The following is a 25862-nucleotide window of genomic DNA, read 5'->3' as shown; positions in this document are numbered from 1 at the left end:
CAGTCCAGCAGAATGATAGCAACAACCCAGGTCCTGCCTATGGTTCCACAGAAACCCAGCGAGACTGCAGTAGCCCAACTGCAGTCTCTAACTCTACAAAGGCTCTCAGCGAAAACAGCAACCCAGGCAACCCAGGTCCTTCTCACGATCCTCCAGAAGCTCGGGATCCATCACAAACACAGGGAGCCAGCCATGTACGAACTCATATTTGTCAGCATTGTAGATTATCTACAACGTCTTTCCAGCGTTTTCGTGACCACGTCATTCAGTGCAGTGGGTCTAGCTTTCTCCCTTCTTGTATGACTTGCGGAGCAACATTTGAAACCATCCAAAGATACAGGAAGCATTTGAATTTTTGTATTCAGTTGACCACACCAGTACAGGATAACGATAGCCAGCCAACGGAATGTATAAGTGGTCTTCCTGGGGAGATGGAAAGCACACATCGAAATTCGTGTAGTTCGCTGAACAAATTGGGCCATTTATGCCGAAAACTAGAGGGCCACCACAGGTGCTCCAAGGTGGTGGTCGATTGCGTCGTAAACAGCATAGAGGAGATGTTACAGGAAGCGGGTGTGGAGATTGACACCTCTTTGGTAAAATCAGCTCAGGCTCGTAAGTTGCATTATGAGCAATGCGGCCTTTATGTGAAACCGGAGTTGGTAAAGCTACCTGGAAACAAGAGTGCGTATATCATACCACTGAAAGTTCTTTTGGAGCACTTGATGACACATCCTGAATTCCAGGGTTACTTTAGGTCACCCCCAGTGTCTGTTGAAGATGGTACCCTTCATGACTATTATGATGGCCTAAGAGTCAAGTCACATGCTGTATTACGTCGTCATACTAATAATGCCATAGGAATTCTTCTCTACAGTGACGACGTTGAGTTAAGTAATCCCATCGGTGCTAAGCGAGGCTCAAGGGGAAAGCTCAGCTTGTATTATGTGACTTTCACAAACATTCCTCCAAAATATCGCTCAAAGCTACGCAACATCTTTCTGATAGGTGTCGGGCATGCCAATGACCTGAAGACGACAGTCGCAAAATCGGTGTTGTTGCAGGATTTTGTACAGACAGTCAACAGCTTGTGTGAAGGCCTAACCTTGCAGACAGATTCTGGAGAGGAAGTGTTTTTTGGCTGCCTAGTTGCTTATATTGGGGATTCCTTGGCTGCCCATGGTATTGGAGGGTTCAAGGAAGGGTTCGGTCGCAATGTTCGTTTTGCCTGTAGAGCTTGTAAACTTCCTACGTATGATTTTTGTAATGTGCACTATGACGCTGAATGTGTGCCAAGGAACGATACGGAAATGAAAGAACAGGTAGAGAAGCTGATGAACTCGAAGAGTAAGGCAGAAAGACGTCGTCTTTCTACCGAGTTTGGAATCAATGGCAGGTCTGTGCTGTCTGATGTAGCAGGATTTAGCCTAGTGACTGACATGTTATTTGATCCAATGCACATTCTCCTTGAAGGTATTGTGCCCCGTGAAATACGACTCCTCGCAAAGTTTCTCATATATGAGACAAAGTTGCTGACCAAAAAGCAATTTGATGAGGCCATCACAACATTTACTTTTCATCACGCTGTAAGCAAATCTAGTGCACCACGCCCCCTAGATGCAGACTGCCATCCCATTCTGTCAGCCGACATGTCCTTTGTGCTGTTGCTTCATTTATCTCTTATGCTCGACAAGTACATTCCCTCTGCCAATGAGCCACATGTTAAGTGCTTTCTCTTGCTTTGCACTATTACTCAAGTCATTTTGTCTCCTGAAATCACAGTAGAAGCGCTGTGTGACCTTGAAGAAATGATCGCAGAGCATAACAGACTTGTTGTGACTTGCTATGGGAATGAGGCTTTTGCGCCAAAGCATCATATGCTTGTGCATATTGTAAAGCAGATTAGAATGTTCGGACCATCAAGGCATCAGTGGACAATGCGCTTCGAAGGAAAAAACGCTTTGCCTAAGAGCAAGAAATTTTGGAATTTTAAGAACATTCCTTATTCTGTGGCAGAGCTGTACCAGCTGAACATGTCATTTCAGTTGTGGGGTGAGCACGGTGAACCACAACTATTAGGTGATGCTTCAGCACTGAAAGCATGTGATCCGTTTACGCTGACTTCATGTTTTGTAGATGCAGGCTTAGAGAGAGAGGATGTTGGGAAAGTAGCATTATGTGCATCGTCTATTGCTGTTGATGATATTGTACTGAAGGTCTCGGATATCATCATCATCAGACAACGTGAAGTAGATTTTGTTTTTGCAAAGATTGACAGCATTGTTCTTTGGCGTCAGCAAATATTCTTTGCTTGTTCACTTTTTGTCACAAAAGGGTACTGTAGCAAGATCAATGCTTTCGTATTGGGAGTTTGTAATGACACGTGTATCATCCAGCAGCATTCGTTTGTTAACAGATGGCCAGTTCTCAGTTATAAGTACGGTAATGATATATGTGCTATCCCGAAGTGCTTGCCATGTTTTCCCAGAAGTGTCTAACTGATCAAGCATATTGTTGCAAAGTGTTGCCAGTGATTGGTGCAAGTATACTTGACCGCTGAATTATTTCTTGTGTACTTTGTAAGTAAAGGTGTAACGTTACTATTCTGACTCTCTCATGAATTCGGAGGTTATCTTCATTTACAGACTGCAAAGTGGTCTCCGGAAGCGCTGCCAAAGTTCTCTGAGTATCTCAAACCGCTGCTTGAGGGGCGGGAAATGACCGACAGGCAGCATAAGCATCAGAGCATACAACTGAGGCATGAGATCATTCGTCACCTCGAGTATGAACTTGATAATCACGTGTGCAGTTATTTCATCTTTTGTACTCGCTTTGAAGTAATCTGTGTTCATTCATTAATCATTTGCAGCACGAATAACTTAATAACATCAGGATCTGTTGGAAAGTTGCGTTGGCAATATAATGCATTGGGTGCTGCATTAGCTGAAGCATTTCCATACATGGTTTGGGAGAATGCTGCTCCAGGCACAAAGACACACAAAAAGAGCAAAGATATCTGGGTAAGGAGCATGTCTTTAGTTTGTGGAGCATCCTTCAAGCGTTTCTGTAGAGCCCAGTTTGTGATACGTTTGGTGTTTTGTTTCTCCTACTTCTAGTCTGTCTTCATGCACAGACTGACAACTGCTCGGAAACAGAGGCGCTACAGAAAGAGTCGTTCAGTAATAGTAACTGATAAACAGCCAGAAGTACAGCCGAGTACCCTTACTGTTTCAGAAGCAAGTGCAATGCTAATAGTAAGTACGTAATTGCATTGGTACGCGAACAGTCAAAAAATGGAGCCTTATAATTACATGTTCGAGAGGTTGTTATTGCCATTGTTGCTGTTGCATAACGCTGAACTGATATAGTGTTAAGCCTAATTTTGGCTGTCACACCCGAAAAGAGAAAAAAAAAAGGATGCAGAAACAGTCATGCTAGATCGATAAATGCTAACAGTAAATTGTGCAGACCCACGGCTGTAATTCTGCCATCCCTTTAGCCACCCTGAAAGCATTTTTTTTTGTTTATTGTTTATTGTCATCACTAGGAAACAAAGAACAAGAAAAACCGTGGGGCGTGTCCAATAGCTTTCGCTAGTACAGGCTCATGCCCCGCGGGGTAAATGGAACAGAAAAACAGGTGAGATAAATAATGCAACAAACAGTTACATTCCTGGGTTCAAATAGGCTGAAGTGTCCATAAGGTATCGTCGTAGCATGTTGCGGAATGACTGGCTGTTTTTAACCTCAGAGGCATAGAGTTCCAGAGTCGCGGCCCAAAACACACTGTCAATCTGGTACCATACACATTTTTTGGCCGATATAACATAAAGTCATTCGACATGACGCTTCGGTTACCTCTTGGACATTTTTTAAATATGTTGTTATTAAAGGAACGTTATTCTTTACAATTGACTCTACAAGTAAGGCACGACGCTCTCGAATAAGATCAGGCAGTGGGAGAATATTCAGAGAATTAAAAAACTCAATACAGGAAGTTCTACTGCCAGAACAAGTAATTAATCTTATAGCTCTCTTCTGAAGCCTGAACAGACGATCCAGATATGTTGGGAATGCAGTACCCCAAGAAGTGGCACAATAAATTAGATGACACTGCACAAATGAGAGGTACAGTTGACGTAAAACATGTAATGGAAAATATTGACGGGCAAGGAATAAAATGTGACACGACTTGGAAATATTCTTAGCAACTTTATCAATGTGTGGTTTCCACGTGAGATGAGAATCTAAGGTCACGCCTAGGTAATTAATAACATTTACTTGTTCTATAACATTGTTATGAATTGAGATGCTCATTTTGACATATTTGGCAGAAGGCTTGCAGAAGACAAGAAACTTTGTCTTAGACAGATTCAACGTCAGACGGTTAATAGCAAACCAATGAGCAATCTTGTTTGCCTCATGGGACACGGTCGGCGCAATTTCGGAAACATCTGGAGAGCTGAAGAGGAAACACGTGTCGTCCGCATACATGAAAGTCGAAAGCCTGTCGGAAACTGATGGAAGATCGTTCACATAAATCGAAAATAACACAGGACCCAAGACAGAACCTTGGGGTATACCCGTACATACAGGCAAAGACACAGACGATTCCCCATCGATCCGAGTAAACATTCTACGAGACGACAAGTAATTCTTCAGCGGATTCCAGATATCTCCACGAAAACCATAACAATAGAGCTTTTGTAGCAAAATGTGATGATCGACAGTATCAAAAGCTTTGCGCAAATCGGCAAACAGGCCAACAGCAATATGAGATTCATTTAAAGCCTGATTGATTTCATCGGTGACGGCATGTACAGCTGTAGCGGTGGACATTCCAGTTCGAAATCCATGTTGAGAGCAACTCAGTACATTATATTTTTTCAAAAATGAGGAAATCTGTTTACACAGTAGTTTTTCAAAAAGAGTATTGATAGTACTAAGAACTGAAATAGGCCTGTAATTTTCGACCAAATTCTTGTCGCCTGACTTGTAAATAGGTACAACCCGCGCAATTTTTAGAGTGTCCGGATACAGTCCTGTGCCACATGCATGATTAAAAATATGGCACAGTGGAGCAGCCAAAAACATCAGCACACGTCTTGAGGGCACGTATAGAAATATTGTCATGACCAATAGCAACGTTCTTTTTCATGCCGCGTATCGTTGCGATAATGTCCGGAACAGTGAAAGGCATTATAAAAAAGGAATTCGGAACGGATTCCCTAATGAAAGACGTTGGAGAATCAAGAACATGGATCGACGCGCCAGAGGCGAGTTCTTGCCCTATCGAAACAAAGTATCTATTGAATGTTTCACACAAATTTTTTGTTGACTCGCATTGAGAAGAGTATTTTAGAAGGCCCACAGTTGGAAGCGAGAGCTTAATAAGAAGTAAATAAAGGTTATTGGAGTGCTCCCATTTCCCTGTGAAACGTCAAAGATTACTACATAGCGATCAAGTTTCACAAGTCAATGATGCCACAGTTGAGCTACCTCAATGCTACGAAGAATGCAAATTTGTTCTAGATTTTTTATTCTTTGACAATGCTTTATTTTCAGGAATTTTCAACGATGACCGAGACTGAGTTACTTCTCGAGTTACATCAAATTCCTCACTTACTAGAAGTCACGCTAACAGAACGCAGAGGGAACCCTCCTGACTTGCTACCTGCATACTTCCTGCGAGAGGACATTGTAAGTTACCTTAAATAGCCATGTGTCAGTCCCTGGTGGCATCCCAGGACTCATACCATGATATACGTTACTGTCAATAACAATTAATTGAGGTGTGCTCAACACTTGTTTTTGCAATATTCTCTTTGAAATAGAAACGCAAATTGCTATAATGGGCTGGTTGCTAGAGGAAAACAACGAGAGAGGTGAATGCATCAAGCAAAAGAAATTATCCTACTCGTGTATTAATTCCCCGCCCAGAGAAGGAAACAGGGAACTTGCGTACAAGCTGTATTGTTAGAAAGGCCCAAATACGTTTTGCATTGCTCTACATTATGTGTGCTTTCGTGATTGGTTTTCCTTACTGTGACAACATCACAGTTTTTGCAGGGAGTCTATGTGCAACATGCTAATCTAGTTTTTTTTTTTCCCTTCTAGCTCAAGCTAGAGGCTGAGATAAGATTTGGAATGAAGATGGAGGACATCGAAAGTATGTTGGCAGGTGTGGCACGAGGCTTTGCTGAACTAACTGGGGAGGAGCCATCTTTTTTGGCAATTGATGGTTACCTGAGGTCTCGCCATGCACATCACACGCTGGTGATGAACGTAAGGAGTTTAGCTTTCATGTCGTTTGCCACACTAACTGTGTTTACTCCAGGAAGCCATTAGCATAAACTTTTTAACATGGTACTTTAACTGTACTGTTGGGTATGGACACACTGTCATTCATTTATCCATATTCCTGCGTTACTGTTTCATTTTCCGCTAGACAAATCATTTGTCTAGTTTCTGTCCATGTTTGCGTTTCCCCCATCATGGCTGTGGACATATGTTACCTTACTGATTCTTAGCGTGATCATTTTCCTTTAGACCATTGCTCCAGAGGCATACACTCCCCCTGGACCTGCAATCATTTTTGCACAGAGCAATAAGTGGCTTTATGGCGGCTCATACAAGGAGAAGATAACGCTGAGTTGTGAGTGCACTCTAGAGAAGGCCCTTGTGCTGTGTCTAGTGATATACTATGTAAAGGACTTGTCATATCCACTCGCGTATGGGCAAACTTTACTTTTGATGCAAAAACTCATTGTGAAGGACAGTGTTCCCAAGGCTTGTATGAACGGAAGATTGAAGGGACTACTTGCGGGGCTGGAGAAAAAGCATGTTATCTAATGTTTGCGACTGTAGCATATTCAGGAAGTACTCTCCATAAATATTTTTTTTTAAATCTGAGAGGGACCAAGACACAGCGTTCGCAGTGAGCTCATTATGTCTGGGGGCATAGTACCTTTGTGAGATATTTTAAAAGTAATCTGTATAATTTGTAACAGAAAACACCCACATTTTTATTGAGTTTTCTCTGAACATTTTTAGACGTTTTTTTTTGTGTGTGTATGTTCCTTACTTGCTCTCCCATCCCATATTTTAGCAATTGTCAAGCATGTGCTTGAATTAATCCTCTCTCCAATATCCCAGACTGAAACCAAAACCTGAGGCGAGACAGCTCCAAGTCAGTGCAGGAAGTGTGCACATCATGTTTATCAGAGCATTGCTGGGTCATTTCACGCTGAATGAGGCAGGGTGGTCCGGTCGACGTCTTCAATTTTTTTCTTTCAAACATATATCAAAGCCGTGTCCCTAGGAGGCATATTGGTGCTGAGAGTAGTTGAAAGTAATTCATAATTATCTTTTAATGGATTATCATTCAGATGTCGGCATTTTGACCATTGCGCTTCCTACGAAGTTTGACGCCACGTATCTTCATAACTATATGACATATTCAGCTGAATTGTTTTCCATGTATTGTCTGGGGTGGGTAGCATTGCATCCTGAGTTGTGAAGATTCTAAAGTTTACCTACGAGGAGATCAAAAATCACAAACTTGCCACATTTGTAAAATATGGTACGTTTTGGGAACCTCACAACGAACCCTAGTCCTGATACCCCAACGTAATCTACATCACTGTGTTCATCTCAAAATGCCCTTTCTTCACATAGCGAGTACATCGTATTTTGAATTGGGGCGAAACGCACAACAGTCATTTTTGTGAAGAGTGTCTACTGAAAACGCGACAGCGCCCATCCCATCTATTCCCACCCGTGACATCGTTCAGTTTATGCACGAACGTTATTCATGACAACTCAAAACAGCACATTAAAAAAATAATTGCTTCAGAGAAAGCTACGTTGCCAATGACGCTGCGTCACTTCGAGCATCTTTGAAGCATTTTTTTTTGTATGTTCTGTTTTGAGTCATCATGAAGAACGTTTGTGAGTAAAATGTACGATGTCACGAGTGGGAATATGTGGGTGTGCCTGTTGAGTTTAAGCATTTTTCTGCAGACACCCCTCACAAAGATACTGTTGGGGGCGTTGCCCATATCACAATACGATGTACTTGCTATGAGAAGAAAGGACATTTTGAGACGAACACAGTGTTGTAGATTACGTTCGGGTATCACACAATTGGGGGATGAGTAGTAAGGTTTCCAAAACATACCATATTTTACAAATGTGCGATTTTGCGATTTTTTATCTCCTGAAACCTCTACTTAAAAGCTTCAGACCTTGTGATGCAATCCTACCCACCCCAGACAATACGTGAAAAAGCTCCAGCTGGATATGTCAAATGGTTATGAAGATACATGGTGTCAAACTCGTAGGATCCAAAATGGTCGAAATGCCCACATTTGAATGATCGTTGATGAAAAAATAACCACTAATTATTTTCAACTACTTTCAGTGCCAATATGCCTTCTAAGGACAAGCCTTAATATATGTTTGAAAGAAAAAACAATGCAGAGGTCGACGGGACCACCCTGCCTGACTCGGTGTGAAATTACCCTGCTTGTAATGACAAAGTTTTACCAGTATTTCGAACTCACTCTGTAGCTGCTTTTGCTTGATGGTGCAGTGTTTATTGTTATTTAGATCGACATCTTTATACGCTTGACGCTTCATTTTCACGTTTTTCCACATTACTCTCTGGCAGACAGATTGTGCATACTTCGTGCATGCTTTACAGCAGTTTGACTTACCTTTGAAGTTTTATTTTGAGGAAATTTGGGAGTTGAATCTCAACAACAGACTCCTGAGCACTCAACACATCTAAGTTATGGTATGAAATTAAAAAAGGACTAGCTTCAGCTTTTGCTAGAAAAAGGTTAAAAATTTTATTGAATAAGGTAGTTAGAAAGTAGAGCAAAAAATTGCATACGCACATTTTGTGCAGTCCACAAATCCTCATGTGAAAACGACATGTCAGCAGCTCTGTTTTATTGTAAACATTCCACTAAAACAGCTTGCATAAAACTGGTCTCCATATATCAGGTTCAGCGGGATTTTCGTTCAGGTGCTCTTTCTATATAGAGGGGTGTACGCTAACTATATGCAGAATTTTTGTAGTTTTCAGATTTACAGATTTTTCAAACCAGTATTTCGTAGAAGGACGAGTAAGAATTCCCTACATTGTTTCTAGTCCACTTCAACGGATTTCTTGTCACGTACATTCAATGCAAAATGTGTTTGAGTTGTTTACCTCACTAGACTTCAGTTTAGACTCTTTTTCTACATGTCATGTCAGGATGATGACCATAAATTTCCTATTTTGCTCTAGTCAAAAAGTGACTTTGTAAACTCAGTTCCTTTACATGTACATTTGCTGCAAGTTGTTGTGCAGTTGAGTAATACTCATATTTCCCATATTCCATTCTTTATGCCAACTTCACGGGTGTCATTTGAGGATGACTAAGGATACTTTGGTTTGCTTAAGAGGAGACTTGTCAAGTCAATTAACTTTGAGTGCAAAGTGTATTGTATCTTGAACCTTTATATTACTGCCATATATTATGTTGCAATACTTTCTTTAAATGGCCGTTGGATGTGTCACATGAGGGTCGCACTTCGTTTCTAGTCAACAGATAAGTACCGAACACTATTTTTGTATGTTGTGTAAAATGCTGCGTAGTATTTGCTAATAAAATAATTGTGTTTGCAAAGGAAAGCTTCATATTTTATTGATAATTTCCTGTGTTTTATAACGCAAGGTGTTCTTGAACGGTCATGACATGTGTTTCATTTGTTTTCAGTAGTTTCATTCTTGTTTTTTGTATTGCCAAGGCATGTCAAGTTTACCCTGCTTCAAGTGCAGGAATATCCACATCCACCGGGCATAGTTGCGAACACCTGAGAGTACTAAATGCTGTTACCACGTATTTCTCTGTGGTGTGCCTCTCTTATGAGGAGTTCCTGCAGTGTTTTCCGGGACACCTTGCCCGCCTCCCCATGTAGGCGGCTTCACTGAATAACCTCAAGATAAGGGTTACCAACGTAGCAACGCGGTGGGTGGGTAAAGGTTACACTTTAACCTCTCTACAAGAGTAACGTGGGTAGCGACACAGACAGTGACTACAGGTTACCGTTTAACCTGTATACAAAGGTTATTCAGAATATAGGTAACATAGTTACCTTTACAAATAGAGGTAAAAAGTTTGCAAGTTTTTTACCTCTATTTAGGGGTTACCGACTTTAGAGTGTACAATGTTTTTTTTTTACTAATGCTGGACAAGATCCACCTGAAACAATGGTGTAGCGGTATGACGTCATCATGCAGCTGCGTGACTCAAGGACGCGTACGCTCTAGACAGGGGACCTGTTATTTATTGAATCACTATCCCAAGATTATATCCTTTATTCTACTATAATTGCATAGGGAACTATTGCAGAAAAACACCATACATCAGAGTATATTGTAGGAATTAAGCATTTCATTCCCAAAGTCTTACTGTACAGGAAAAAACAAAATACTGGTTCAGCAAGACATGTCCATCCCGTCCGAGGTCCAGGCAGCTAATTGAATAATGACGCTTTGTTCCTCGACTAGATAAAGCCACACACCTGTCCCCCTTCCGGTTACTCTCTGAACTAAATGAATCGCAAAATTATTAAGAATAGCACTACTCCCAAGGCAGCACTATTGACATTGTCAAGAATGTTCCTTGTCAAAAAGAAAAAAAAAACTACATGTAGAAGGAAAACATGACAGAACAGGTCAGGGCATGTCAGCGCATGTTTGTCAGACAACAAGGGGGAAAAAGCGAAGAGAAACACTTGAACAAAGAAGAAAACCAGCATCAAACTATTTCTAAGCACACGCATTCCTCTTATTCAAAAACAGTGCTCGTCATAAATTCATCCAGGACAATACACAACGTTTTTCTATTGCTACACTTTTTTCCAGTAACGGTCTATGCATTGCTACAGACTGCGTGACGTCATCACATCCTGTCTGAAGAAGACAGCGGCAAAGAGAAACACTCCTATTATTTATTGAATCGCAAGGTTATTTCCTTTGTCCAACTCTTAATGACGTTCACTTTTACAATAAAATTCAACAAAAAAAGCACCGCACATATTAGCGGTTTTCACCCCAAAGGCACATCATGGTCATTAGAATCACAACACCAGTAAACTACCACTGGTCTTTTAAAATAATAAGTGAGACCACTCAACATCATCACCAGGCTTATGTATCTATGCTCGTATACTCGTTGTCTGAGGCTACACCTCAAAGCGGAAAGGCGCGAAAGCCTGGGGACAAAGTTCTATTCGCGCTCGACGGAGGACTAGACAGAACGCCTTTACGAGAACATGATTGCATTCCCACCATATTAATGATTATTGCGTTGCAGTTTAGAAAAACTACTACAAAACTATAATTTTAGGTGATTCTACTTTCTGTGGAAACTATAATTGTTCCATTAGTTGGATCGCTATTAATGAAGCGCTCCAATTTTTTCTCTCTTCCCATTTGAGCCTTGTCATGCAGTGAAGCAGACTCACATCCAAAATAATTAATTTACACTGAGGATGCCGTGCTTCAGGAATTCCTATCCTGCGCTCAGATGCAAGCATTTCTGCGCGAATACCTATAACAGCTTACTTCTTCAACATACCGAGCTCCTAACATCATCTAACAAACCAGCAGAGAAACCAGCACACACACTCACATTTTCACATTCACAAACACAAAGTCTATTTTCACAACCACATCATCTGCAACCACATCTGCTGACCTTACACACCCGACGCCTTTTCTGAGTACATTCTGCTGTCGCCGGAATAAAAGATTTATCGCAAGGGTACTACAATGTCAGCTCTGTTGCTGTTTAAGTGATAAAACAGTGCGCTCACTCGGGGTAACGGATCGCGCGGGTCGCGCGTCCAAACCGCAAGGACGGGCCCGCGCGCGGCTCGCGTGGGGCGCGGTTCGAGCGCACTGTTTTATCACTTAAACAGCAACAGAGCTGACATTGTAGTACCCTCGCGATAAATCTTTTATTCTGGCGACAGCAGAATGTATTCAGAAAAGGCTTCGGGTGTGTAAGGTCAGCCCAAGGCGTGTTGATGGGAGCGCACTGCTCTGTTGGGTACGCAAGCTTGCAGCCAGAGATGCTGGAATGATTATTTTATTTGATTTTATTTTGAGTCATTATCGGCTCACCTATTTAGCGAAGGCCTATGAACACATGTTAAGTGGTTTGGTTTAAAAATGATGAGAGCTACAGTGTGTGGCGAATGATGTTCACATTTACCCATTCTTGCAAAATATATGGGTGCAAGGAAATAAAAGGAAAACGTAGTCAATTCAGTCCTGTATAATGATCGCTGCGTAGAAGCACGGCACCGTTTTCTTCGAGGATGTATAGCGAACATGCATTCCTTTCTTTTATTTTTTTTGATTCGCGCCGGCCGAGTGACGATATCCTATTACATCCGGAACGAAGACCTATTGTTTTGCGTTCGCATACATGCGTGTGCCTTCTTTTGACGATGGTAGGATAATTATTGACCTGAAAAATAACATAGATTTATGTGGTTGTGAAAATAGACTTTGTGTTTGTGAATGTGAAAATGTGAGTGTGTGTGTCTGTGTGTGCGCGCGGTCGCTGGGACCCCACTGGACAAGTAAGGGCTAACTGTTTGCCTTTTCGTGTGACACGAGTGATACATTTATGTACTATTGCGTAAAATAGTGGCTTAAAAATAAAGGTAGACGCGTTTGCATTGCTATCTGTAGGATAGGACGAGCGTTTTTAATGGAATTGCCTCGCGAACCTAGTGAAGTCTTTGTTTGGGGCAGGGTATTTTATGAGTGCCCGACGCCGGTCCTGTTGTTGTTGTTTGTTTGTTTGTATGTATCTGTCACGTTCGTAGCGCTGTTGAAGCTTTGTTTTCTTCGGAAAAGTTCAGACTTTATGGAATTAAGCTGTCCGAGTAGAAGTGACTCTCCCTGCTCGCTTAAGATAAATTGAATGTCCTTTTTCTGCGCTTTCTTCACGCAGGGACAATGCAATTGAGTATTTAGCATTGTGCAACAATTATCTGATAGCAGAAATGGGTGTCTTTGTCACAGTTTATTAGCGTGTGCCTCGTTATATTATTTTTTTCTCTTATAGCTATGCGAGCAAAAGTGCGTGTAATTTTTCGCAGCTCCTTTCTTATTTTCTCTACGCAGAAGAAAGCCTCCTGGTAAAAGCTGAATAGTGTTCTATCAGTGGAAGTGGGGCTGTTTGTTTGTTTGATTTTGCTGGGTGTTCGATATCTTGATGAAGTAAGCAGTGCTTAATTTTGCAGTCATGGGTTTTTGAGCAGAAATGCTGGTATCTGAGCGCGGAGTAGAAATTCCTATATTTCTCTGCTCCCTAAGAAAATTTGTGCGTCGTTTTCCAAGCAGACCGCGTTTAGTTTACGCGAAATAGAAAAATGAAGTTGCGTATGCTCTGTGATTTTCTGTCGCAGGCTTAGGCCTTTTCCCCGATGAGCAATATTTTGTATGCGATGTCGCATGTCTGGACTTGTTCAGTAATGTTGCAATTTTTACCCTTCGCTAATTACTTGCTGCTGAGCGCTATAAGACGATCACTTAAGAAGGAACACAACACATGCGCTAACTTCCAACACTTTAATGAAATTTGTCATACCAGTTGCTTAAACGCTTCTGGCCACCTGCCGGTTCATTCTACTTTTACACGTGTCGAGGTACGTCAGCTCCCTGTCAGATAAAGCAATGGAAGGAACACTGACACAGGTCTGACCCAAATCCTTAATTGTTTGGGCCTCTATAATCTCTCTAGCAGTTCTGTCTGGATTCCTTCCGATGATTACACATTGGGTTACCACAGGCTCACACCCACACACCCTGCAGTGTTCCGCTAGCCACCCACCCCTGCAGTTCTTGAAGTTTAGCCAATGCTCCCGCAGTCGGTCGTTCACACAGCGCCCTGTTTGTCCCACGTATGACTTTCCGCACGAAAGGGGAATCCTGTAGACAACGTTCTGCCTGCATTCCACGTACGGATTCCTGTGTTGCTTTTTGCACCCCTTCGGTTCTCGATCTACGCCGTTGAGCAGCCGACAAAGTTTAATGAGTTTTTCTGGGGCCGAGAACGCAACTCGGCACGACCAGCCATTTTTTTTAGTTTATGGGATACTTTATGGATATAGGGAATAACTGTGGTCGGTCGGTCGGTCGGTCGGTCGGTCGGTCGGTCGGTCGGTCGGTCGGTCGGTCGGTCGGTCGGTCGGTCGGTCGGTCGGTCGGTCGGTCGGTCGGTCGGTCGGTCGGTCGGTCGGTCGGTCGGTCGGTCGGTCGGTCGGTCGGTCGGTCGGTCGGTCGGTCGGTCGGTCGGTCGGTCGGTCGGTCGGTCGGTCGGTCGGTCGGTCGGTCGGTCGGTCGGTCGGTCGGTCGGTCGGTCGGTCGGTCGGTCGGTCGGTCGGTCGGTCGGTCGGTCGGTCGGTCGGTCGGTCGGTCGGTCGGTCGGTCGGTCGGTCGGTCGGTCGGTCGGTCGGTCGGTCGGTCGGTCGGTCGGTCGGTCGGTCGGTCGGTCGGTCGGTCGGTCGGTCGGTCGGTCGGTCGGTCGGTCGGTCGGTCGGTCGGTCGGTCGGTCGGTCGGTCGGTCGGTCGGTCGGTCGGTCGGTCGGTCGGTCGGTCGGTCGGTCGGTCGGTCGGTCGGTCGGTCGGTCGGTCGGTCGGTCGGTCGGTCGGTCGGTCGGTCGGTCGGTCGGTCGGTCGGTCGGTCGGTCGGTCGGTCGGTCGGTCGGTCGGTCGGTCGGTCGGTCGGTCGGTCGGTCGGTCGGTCGGTCGGTCGGTCGGTCGGTCGGTCGGTCGGTCGGTCGGTCGGTCGGTCGGTCGGTCGGTCGGTCGGTCGGTCGGTCGGTCGGTCGGTCGGTCGGTCGGTCGGTCGGTCGGTCGGTCGGTCGGTCGGTCGGTCGGTCGGTCGGTCGGTCGGTCGGTCGGTCGGTCGGTCGGTCGGTCGGTCGGTCGGTCGGTCGGTCGGTCGGTCGGTCGGTCGGTCGGTCGGTCGGTCGGTCGGTCGGTCGGTCGGTCGGTCGGTCGGTCGGTCGGTCGGTCGGTCGGTCGGTCGGTCGGTCGGTCGGTCGGTCGGTCGGTCGGTCGGTCGGTCGGTCGGTCGGTCGGTCGGTCGGTCGGTCGGTCGGTCGGTCGGTCGGTCGGTCGGTCGGTCGGTCGGTCGGTCGGTCGGTCGGTCGGTCGGTCGGTCGGTCGGTCGGTCGGTCGGTCGGTCGGTCGGTCGGTCGGTCGGTCGGTCGGTCGGTCGGTCGGTCGGTCGGTCGGTCGGTCGGTCGGTCGGTCGGTCGGTCGGTCGGTCGGTCGGTCGGTCGGTCGGTCGGTCGGTCGGTCGGTCGGTCGGTCGGTCGGTCGGTCGGTCGGTCGGTCGGTCGGTCGGTCGGTCGGTCGGTCGGTCGGTCGGTCGGTCGGTCGGTCGGTCGGTCGGTCGGTCGGTCGGTCGGTCGGTCGGTCGGTCGGTCGGTCGGTCGGTCGGTCGGTCGGTCGGTCGGTCGGTCGGTCGGTCGGTCGGTCGGTCGGTCGGTCGGTCGGTCGGTCGGTCGGTCGGTCGGTCGGTCGGTCGGTCGGTCGGTCGGTCGGTCGGTCGGTCGGTCGGTCGGTCGGTCGGTCGGTCGGTCGGTCGGTCGGTCGGTCGGTCGGTCGGTCGGTCGGTCGGTCGGTCGGTCGGTCGGTCGGTCGGTCGGTCGGTCGGTCGGTCGGTCGGTCGGTCGGTCGGTCGGTCGGTCGGTCGGTCGGTCGGTCGGTCGGTCGGTCGGTCGGTCGGTCGGTCGGTCGGTCGGTCGGTCGGTCGGTCGGTCGGTCGGTCGGTCGGTCGGTCGGTCGGTCGGTCGGTCGGTCGGTCGGTCGGTCGGTCGGTCGGTCGGTCGGTCGGTCGGTCGGTCGGTCGGAGTAAACCGCTTTGTCGTTTTCTGTACCTGCAGAATCTGGTTGCGTATCACTGACAAATTTATGCGAACTGTGAGACTGTGTGTGGTGCGCGTGTGTGACATGTAGTTTGGTGTATCCGAATGTTTTTATTAAATATGCTCTGATGATATCCTACTGGGGTCAGGTTTAATGCTGTCTCGTTTATGGCTGCTGTGAATGCCTTCCCAGTGTCGACATCAGTTTGCGACGGAGCTTTACTCCATTGTTGAAGTCGCACGTTCAAACAGTACGTAGCGCAGGTATTTCAGATGTTACATGTTGCAAAATGCAGATATCTTTGTTCACATCTCTTCGATTCATGCACTATTTTATAGGTGCTCGTGATATCTTGAACTGGGAGTGGTGAAAGCAGCGGTTGCCTATTCTATGAGCAGTCTTATAGTACAGATAAGCTTGGCTGCAAAGGAAATCAGTTACCTTTCCACATCTGACTGCGCGGTTCTCCAAGGTTCCTTGTGTTTTGTATAACCGCTAATCTGGTTGTTGAGTGAGCTAGAGTCGCTGTTTGTAGTTTTGTATGAACTAATAGCTTCTGTTACAGTTGTCAGAGAGCTTGAACTGCATGTGATTTCGTCACATCGATAGACAGCGTCAAGCATGTGTAGAGCACCTGGTGTCTCTCTACAACAATGAAGAGCAGGGCATAAACCAGAAGACGAAGACATCGCTTGGCTGCTTCCGCATCACACCATCTATACTCCGAAAGCGGTAGGTGTCATGAACGTGTTCCCAGTGGTTGTAGAGTATCTGTTTGTGACGTCTATTTATGGCAGTGTTTGAGCTGATATCCCACTAGATAGAATGACCTATATTATTGGTTATCTTTCAGAGATGACCGTTGCGAAAAGGCGTAGCGACCATCCATGTGGTTATTATTATTATGACCATTATCACCGATTATCTTTTTTGTACATGTTTCATTACTTGATTTAAGATTTTAATAAACACGCACATAAACGGTCATACCCCGCATTATCTTATTGAATATCTATATTATACATTTGTACTATTGTATTTGGACACAGTTAGGTTTGGGGATACCTGCGCTTTTGCCCTAGCAGAAGTGGAGTAGCAAAGGAAGAGGTAGCAATACACAGCCTAGAATAAACAGTAATTCACAACATTTAGTGAGCGTTCTATCAACGTAGAAAAAACAACAGTCAACGTAGAAATAGCGTTATAAAATTATAGTACATTCTACGTGTTTTCGACCGGACATTTTCTACGTAGAATCTACGCTGCACGCTATCGCAGATTCTACGATGGTGTTGTAGATTTGCAATGTTATTTCAACGTTGATTCTACATTTCGTGGTTGACTGGGCAGACGCACCGGCGCGGATACCCGACGCTCTTAAGTGAATTTCTGGAGAACGAAACGTCGCGCGCTTACGCGACCAAAGTAGTCGGAAAGAGGACGTCGAACCCTTCAAAAAGACCCTATATAAAGACAGATAAAGACAGTCATAAAGACAGAGCACCCTATATGTACCTCCACTATTAGCATGTTTCGGGAAGAAACTGTCCGGGATATAACTGGTCCTCGCAACGGGTAATGTTCGCTGCCCTAATCTGTGCATTCCACTTAAAGTTAAAGTATAGTCGGAACAACCCGTTACAATGGTACTTCAAATAAGCAATAGGGAAGAAAATGTAGGGACAACACTTACCACCAGCAGAATTTTGTGTATCAACTGTTAGTTTGAGACGCGCCGCTCCGACCAGTTCAATACTCCACGTTACTTGCATTTGGATATCACACTACAATGACTTGTAGAGCTACAAACGACCTGATCCAATACCTAGATAACTGTTGAAACATGCCGCAAGTAACACCACAACCGCCACAGCAGAGGGAGACAAAGAGCACATTGTTACCAGGCCTGTCACAGCGAAGTGCCAAGCGTGACGGTTTGTCGGACAGGTTTGGATTTGGACCTCAGAACCTGGGGCGGTTCCAGACCCTCAGTTTGGGGACACGGTTGCGCAGAGTGACGTTTTTAGCTTTGCTAAAATTGCACATACCTGTCTAATTCTGGTTTAATCCGAGGAAATTATTATATCTGATTTCCCAGATTTCTAAAAAATGCCAATATTCCCTGTACATGACCGATATTGGGAGATGACAATATGGCCACTGATGAACCAATGTCGGCGGGATCTTGGGAATATTGGGCCAATATGCCCAACGACGAGCCAATATTCGTAGAACCTTGGGAATATAGGGCCAGTATGCCCAATGGTGATCCAATATTGACAGCATCTTGGGAATATAGGGCCAATATGCCCAATGCTAAGCCAATATTTGCAGAATCCTGGGAATACTAGTCCAATATTGGACCTGTATTCCCAATGTGCAGCCAATATTGGGCCAAGCTTCTGTGGTGCTTGGGTTGGGATATTCCTGTGCACTGTATAGGGACCGTGCGACACCTAAAGGGGGCGCGTTGCTCCGTCGAGACAGCGCCGCCAGTGGCGGTCTTGGAAGTATCCGACGTGATACCACGCCGCCCGTTCTATGCATTCTCAGTGGAACCGTAGCTTGCGTGGCGACCGCCGTAATAAGAAGCTAATTTTCGAAGTGCAAATAATGTGGAACCTTTCTGGGGCGCGGACGAAGAGGATGGAGGCAAACTGCACAGAATCAACCACCTTATTTATAATGTGTCTAACAGTGCGGAAGGAGAACAGCCACTCGCTCTGTATGGTCAAAACAGTTGTTAGTGATACGTCAAGCGGATGGTTATTTGACCCCTCACAAAATCTTGGTTTGCTAGCGAAGGCTATATACGTTAATTTATCTGATTCCAGCCACTTGTAATATGGTTTTGACTGAGTCTTGTATTCATTTCGTCCTCTTTGCACACACATAGCTTCGTCTCTGAAATATACATCGTGCGACCGTTTTATCCATACAAATAATCCCGTGAGGTCACAACTTATTGTCTAAACTTGTACTGCAGTTTTTCTAGTATCTTCAGATACAATAACGCTAAAGAGATCCTCAAAGAAGAAATTATATGAGTTTTTACCTCGGCTACCGCCGTAGGCTTGCGGCACGACAGCTGTGAAATGGTTGGAGCGTACACACTAAAACTAAACCTTTTCGACAACGTAGGACTTCCGTTCTCACTGTGAGACTCGTCAACCAGATTACCGGGAGCAATATCGGCTCTGGGCACTGGCGATGAAACACCTCAATCAATATCACGATCCAGCGGCGTTTCACCGTCACGAAAGTGTCAACTGTAAATCATTGATCATTTTGCAGGTCCTCATTCAGTTTCATTGAAACTAGAACAAAAGAAATAGAATATGTTGTGCACACCTGCTGCAATGGCCGAACGCGCGTCACAAACGCTATTCGCTGCGAGTCTAGTGCCCTCGGTGGTATTGGAAGCATAGAAATCACGAGAAATGAAACATCAGGTCCCTCATGAAGAGTTCTTTGAGGTACTGGCACAGTTAGCGATGCAACAGTTCCAGTGCGGCAAAAAAAGACACCCGCACTTCACATGCAAACAAAGCTGGCTACCCGGCGGCTATCACGCAAGGTACTTTCTCCGGAGGCCACATCGCGGCGCCACCAGTTTGTCGCACACTCCCTATAGTGTCACTGATTCGTCCATACACGTCTGTCTATCTTGTGTGTCTATAGGGGTGAAGAATCTGTGGTGAAACAGGAACTGTAGTATGCAGTTTAATTGGCATTATGTTGTGAAAACATATTTAACTGTGTATTTAACGTATTTAACTGTATCTGTCCCCTCTATGTTGTTCCAGCCTCAGGACATCAGTTTATCTCATATTTAACTGGTTTTGACAGAATGTAATGATTGCGTGTAGGTAATCATTGTTATAGCTGTAATTAATGCACCTCCTTAATGTACTATAGCTGCAGAGCCGTTTTAATAGCAGTGTCTCCTGTACTCAGATAAGATGTGTGAATAACGTACAGCATGTGTGTGTGTAGCTTAATGTTTTGTGCCAAGAGCACTACTAAATTGATGGTAAGGTGCACAGACTTGCAAGTCACGGGCTTCTATGTTTTTGGGTTGCTATGGGTTTTGGGTTGCTAGTTTCTTGCCTTCGTGCTCATCATAAGCAGCCATGAGGAGTTACTCTACAAACACTCCTTCAGAGCTGGGAGCCTGGACTGTCGTCATGTTGCTTGTCGTGCTGGTTAGAAATAACACAGGGTGGTGTAATCAAGCTATTTCCGTGCACAGCAGAAGTGCCTTTGAAGGTGATACTATTAGACCCACAGTACAACATGATCATAGCCAATAAAGTGGTGCTCTGTTTGTGTTGATGTGGAAAGAGCAATCTCATACATTTGCATGTTGATGTACATTTGCACACTAAAGAATACACATGGCTACAGACTCTAAACAAAAATCATGTTTATATACACATACAGAGAAGAGCCGCGCCCAGCGCTGCTCTGCAACAACAAAGCAATGTAAAGAAATCATATCCTGGTAGACTCATACTGCACTGTGGGAGTCTGCCAATGTAGGTGTCAGGTATAGAAGTTTGACCTCTGCTGGGAGCAAATCTATTGACGACATTCCTAATGTACCAACTACTTCACATCCATACTGTGCTGTAGAACGCATTATTAAGTGCAACGAAGACAGGCCAACACGACACTGAAGACGCGCTCATTTATTCACCTAATTATTTTAAGCTTTGTTGCTATGTCATACAGTTAAGCACTAAGCACTACTTGCCAGAATTAGACCTGGGACAAACGTTTAGTCAAGAATGCTTACTGAAAACTGCACTTACTTGCCCACATCTCTTGGTCCTTGAAAAACATCGTGGACTAAAAATACGGCCATCGGGCCTCCATCGTGGCACTCGCTCCCGACCCACTCGGTGCACCGGTCTTCCAGCTTTTGTATTTCTTCAGGAGCGTGTCCCGCAAGCTTTTCCATCGTGCCTGCACGGTCGATCCTACGAACGGAACAAAAATAATGTCCACTGAAGTGAACGTGTTCCTCAGTGAGGTTACCCATGTCAACAGAATGCCAGCTTAAAAGTCCATTAGCTTACCGTCTGGGTCTCCCCCGACTTCGGAGAGAACTTCCTCCCACACAAATAACTTTTTCCGATGGTCTTTATAATGCGCATTGCAGAAGTCTCACAAAATTGGTTTCAACAGCACTAATCAGTCTGTCGTTGTACTATAGCGGTACGACCTTAGGCATCGAACTACCCGTCCGCCTTAATTTACGAAAACGTTGCCAAATACTTGAACATAGCAGACAACAGAGCTGACGACAAGGCAGCGAGACGTAGGTGGCGCAAAATTGTTGCGGAAGTGCGCTTTGATTGGCTCCTTCACATTCTGCAGCAGCCGACGCTTTCGGAATTCACCGACGCTGGACGAAAATATCTCGCATTGGCAGATCGCCGGCGGACGCTCTCATTTTGGACGCCGCGTCCAGGGCGTCCGACGCTGAGCGAAGTTCGGAGGTTGCCCTTTAAGCAGGACCTGAGTTCAATCCTGCTCGATTGTATCCGTGTAGCAGCGCGCGATCCGCATTGAGTTCGATAAGCATTGGCTCAAGGCGCATCGAAAGTGTCCGCGTGACATGGGTTACTGAAAAGGATAACCAGCTGCAGAAACTCGATCCCACATCTTCTGGATTGCCGATCCAGGTTTCGACCCATTGAGCTAAGCTAACACACCTCCCCAGCGACTTACACGGGTGCGCCATTTAAGGGGACAAACCAGATAGGTAGAGCCCTGGACCGGCAATCCAGAAGATGTAGGTTCGAGTCTTGCAGGCTCCTAACGTTTTCAGCGACTTTCTTCGTCCATTGCTCTTAGGCACTTGAGGCTTTGTGTGTTGTCTTTTCTTCTGTGTTCCAGCATCGGAACATCTCTTTCCATCATGTTCAACAGATGCCGCCTGCGTCGCCCCGTCATACGATTGTGTGTGTAAGTGAGAAAACATGAGTGAAACTGAAATGAGTGAGTCAGTGGATGCGGTTTGTCCCCTCAATGGCGCACCTTTGGAAGGGGTTGGGGAGGTGTGTTAACTTAGCTCAATTGGTAGAGCCCTGGACCGGCAATCCAGAAGATGTGGTTTGAGTTCTGCAGCTGGCTAACCTTTTTAGTGACTTCCTTCTTTCATTTTAATTGATCATCTAAGTGGTTATATTGCAAATGAAATGCTCTCCCGTTCCGTCGTCAAGTATCAACAGAGTGTTGTACACATTCTGTTTGCTGCGTGACCTGTATTGAGACTTTTCTACCTTCATCTCGACTGTATTCAGCTAGCATTGGGAAGACAAAAATAACAGTCATCCGTTTCTAACAAGGTCGTCGTTGACAGATTCGCGTATGAAAATGAAGCACTGGAAGAATACTGTATTTGTTGTGCACTCACATGCGCTTATCCATCAGATGCGATGTCAAATATTTTATGTTCTGGCAGTGGACGCAGCAGGTGTATTGACAACATCATCGCAAATTGTGCCTTGGAACGGGCTGTTTTCCACACATACCCCCATAGTTTTTCGAGGCGTCTAATGATGATTTTGCTTCTCCTCTGCGTATTTGTGGCACATATATGTGCCCTGTGCGGTATTTGGTGCGACGTCGACAAAGGAAATGGTGAGTTAAAAGTTGCCTTCAGTCTCACGTGTATTGTTTCAGAATGGTAAAAGTTCTCTTCGTGAACCACTGTCATTGAATACGTCCCAGGACATAAGAGCGTATGGACGTACGGACGTAATACCGCATATTCAGAGGGTAAAAAATTTCAATAATGTAATCCATCATTTAGAGGGTACCACTGCTAAGCTAGATCAAAGGATACAGGTCATCCTCTCGTTTTGCGTGTTGCCCTTTGTCGCTCTTCTTTACCCTTTCCGTCCCCTCGCCCTCAATTTTCCAACCGTCGGCTCCAGAAAAGAACAAAGGAAAGCAAACAAAAAAAATCATTTCGAAACATTTATTTCTTTTAGAGCAAGCAATGAAGCAGTGTGCAGATCTGTGTGCGTACATGACACAAAGCTTACTTAACGAGCTAACGAGCTACCTGTATCTACAACCCCGCTGAACGAACGATGAGGTGACTGTTTATTCGTTTCTCCAACGGGGGAGAGACACAAGTAAGATCAGCAAACTCGCCTCTCAGAGACGCAGTTCAACGCACACCGGTTATCTGCATTCCGTTTACCAAGTCTATCCTGATTCCACATGCCATCCAACCTGCATTTTTTTTTTTTTTCAGTGTCAAAATAACAGATGCTGCTTAACCCAAAATAGTGGCGCTGGTACCCAACGGAGGCTGTGTCGTTTCCCTTGTTTCCTGGGACAAGGAATATGAATGGCGACCCTGTAACAAAAAAAACGAGTAGAAAAAAAGTCCAGGTGCATACCGATAAGCACATTGTAGTCTTGCAATCAACGGAGGCAACATCGTTTCCCTAGATCCCTGCGTCAAAGAATATGAATGGTGACCATGTTGTGAGTAATCAGTAAGAAAACGTCAAAGTACATACCGGTGTCTTTCCACATCAGGAAGTTGCTGACTGGAAATGTGAAAGGCGTATAACAACCCCATGCGAAGCACGGAAGCTCCCATGTAGCACATGGTGCGCTAGTATAGTCTAAAAATGGGCTAACTTGAGACTTTAGGGATACCAATAAATTTAGACCTCTAAGAGCCGTCCATAAGGCTAAACATTAATCATTTAGACCTCTAAGAAGGGATGGTCTACGCGACATGCCCGAGATATTTCGCAGTAGACGTCTACCGTTAGACGTCTAAAAGCAAGTCACATGTGGCCTCGTTGAGACTTTATTTATGCAGCCGTTTTTACAGGAGCTATAACACAGCGTTGCTTCTGTGCTTTGAGAAAAAAATTATCAAGGTAGTTTGTTTTTGCTGCTGTCATGATAGAGCGACTGGAAACCGTGTGTCTTGCAACCGTGAGGTCCAACGTGATTCAATTACATTTTTATTTGCACTGACGCCATACACAACCTGATAAGGTTACAGATAAAGAATAAAGTTAAAGATCGTTAGAAGCTGGCAAAAGAAAATACGACTGCGCAAGGGTGCTGCAATGAGACGAGAATGTAAGTGCGAAGAAGTCCTCGTGGGGGCGGGGAGGGGGGGGGTCAGGGCCTGACAGCTCCCCATGGAGCCCATAGTTTGAGATAATTCAGGCAACACTGGGCATGTGACCAATGAAAACGAGTAATAATGGATGGAAGTCAGCCAATCAGGAGGGCCCTTGTTTGGCTCGCCTCGCGGCCGCCCGTGGCTCTCGATGGCTTTTAATGACTTCATACTTAATGGCTGCCGCTAGTTATTTTCTGATTCTTTGCGATTACCGAATGAATAAGGCAACGTATAACAAGACATACATATATTTGGCAAGTCAAAGAAAGAACCCATGAAGCAATGACAACAAGCAAGTACACTTTAAAGGGACTATCGCGTCCGGAACCGTGGTTACGAATCCAATACCAATTTGTTCGGCACACTACCACGAGCTATTTGCCAAATTTTCTCCTTCCAAAACTGCCCGGGTGATGAGAAAATCGAATTTAAAAGATCGGGTTTCGTTTTGATCCTCGGAAGCGCCAGCGCCAACAACATCGTGTTACGCAAGGTGGAATCTGGCTAATCCGCTGTGAAGGACGCTGTCGTCTGCCGCCAAGTCTGGGGCTGCTTTGTTTTTACCTGTACGTCGCCCGCGTTCACATGTGAGGTTCACTTTCTAGTGACGCGGATACTTTTTGTGAATCAGGAGCATCTCTACGCTTGCATCGTTCGCGTGAGCTGCCGTTCGGAAACCGCAGCGTTCCCGGCTGCAGGAAAACGTCCTTCGAAAACCTCGACGTTGATTTCGCACGCCTAGGGACAGCCAGACGAAGCGAAAGTTGGAAGCAGCTATATCACTAGCGGGTATCCAGATATCCAGATGAAGCAAGGAGTATTCGTGCTGTCCGCGTAGGCTTCTCGCATTTCGCCGATGATGCCTGCCTCGATGAGAACATCATGCAAGTACAACTTGGATTGAAAAAAAAAAAAGAACAAACTTGACGCCGTTCCGACAGTGTTCCATGAACAAAGGGAGCCAGCAACTTCGACAGTAAGTCACAATGTCTACGTAGTTTCCTAATCGGATCTGTCACTCTTGCGCATGAGTAACTTAGGAGCAAACGACGAAATCGGTACAACATAACGGATCCCCTAACCTACGGTTAATAAATAGATAAATAAAATAGAATAAACAAGTAAAAGAACGTGATGTCGTTCATATGAAAGTGACTGGCTTTTCTCGTTGTCGGACGCGTTATCATGAAACTTTCCCTATTACTGAACCAGTGACTTTCGTCTCCTTTTGTGGAAAGTGGTAGACATGACATGGTTTTCATGTGTATTACAGCTGCAGGCAGCTCGACAGCGTCAAGCGCAAGTGGTAGGTATATTGCTAAAATACGTATATTGTGTTTACAATTTTTGGACACAGAACAATTCACAAACTAAGAACCCAGATCACTAAACTGACGCTATTTGTGTGCTGGTGTTAGAAACAGACGCTATATATACAAGCAGTACCGTCTGTTCATAACATAAGCGCCACAATAAACCACTTCCCAGTTTCCTTTTATCTCGCTGTTTGTGAACTGTTTGTGTGCTGTAGGGAGGCGGTTGTCATGGCCAACTTCAGGTGCACTTTTGACGTTCTGTATTATAGAAGGACCGGGTGCTGCTTGTGACTCTAGTGCTGCTGATCCATGTCCCATCCATCCATGAAACGGCATCAAACAATGTACGTCTGTGCACGACAATTTTGCTGAGATACCTGGTTTCTACACTACCCCAAGAACACACATGGTCCTCAGGATGTCCCCAC

The sequence above is a fragment of the Ornithodoros turicata genome, chromosome 1 (assembly GCF_037126465.1).
Source record: "Ornithodoros turicata isolate Travis chromosome 1, ASM3712646v1, whole genome shotgun sequence".
Taxonomy (NCBI): Eukaryota; Metazoa; Arthropoda; class Arachnida; order Ixodida; family Argasidae; genus Ornithodoros; species Ornithodoros turicata.
This window is presented reverse-complemented; position numbering follows the sequence as displayed.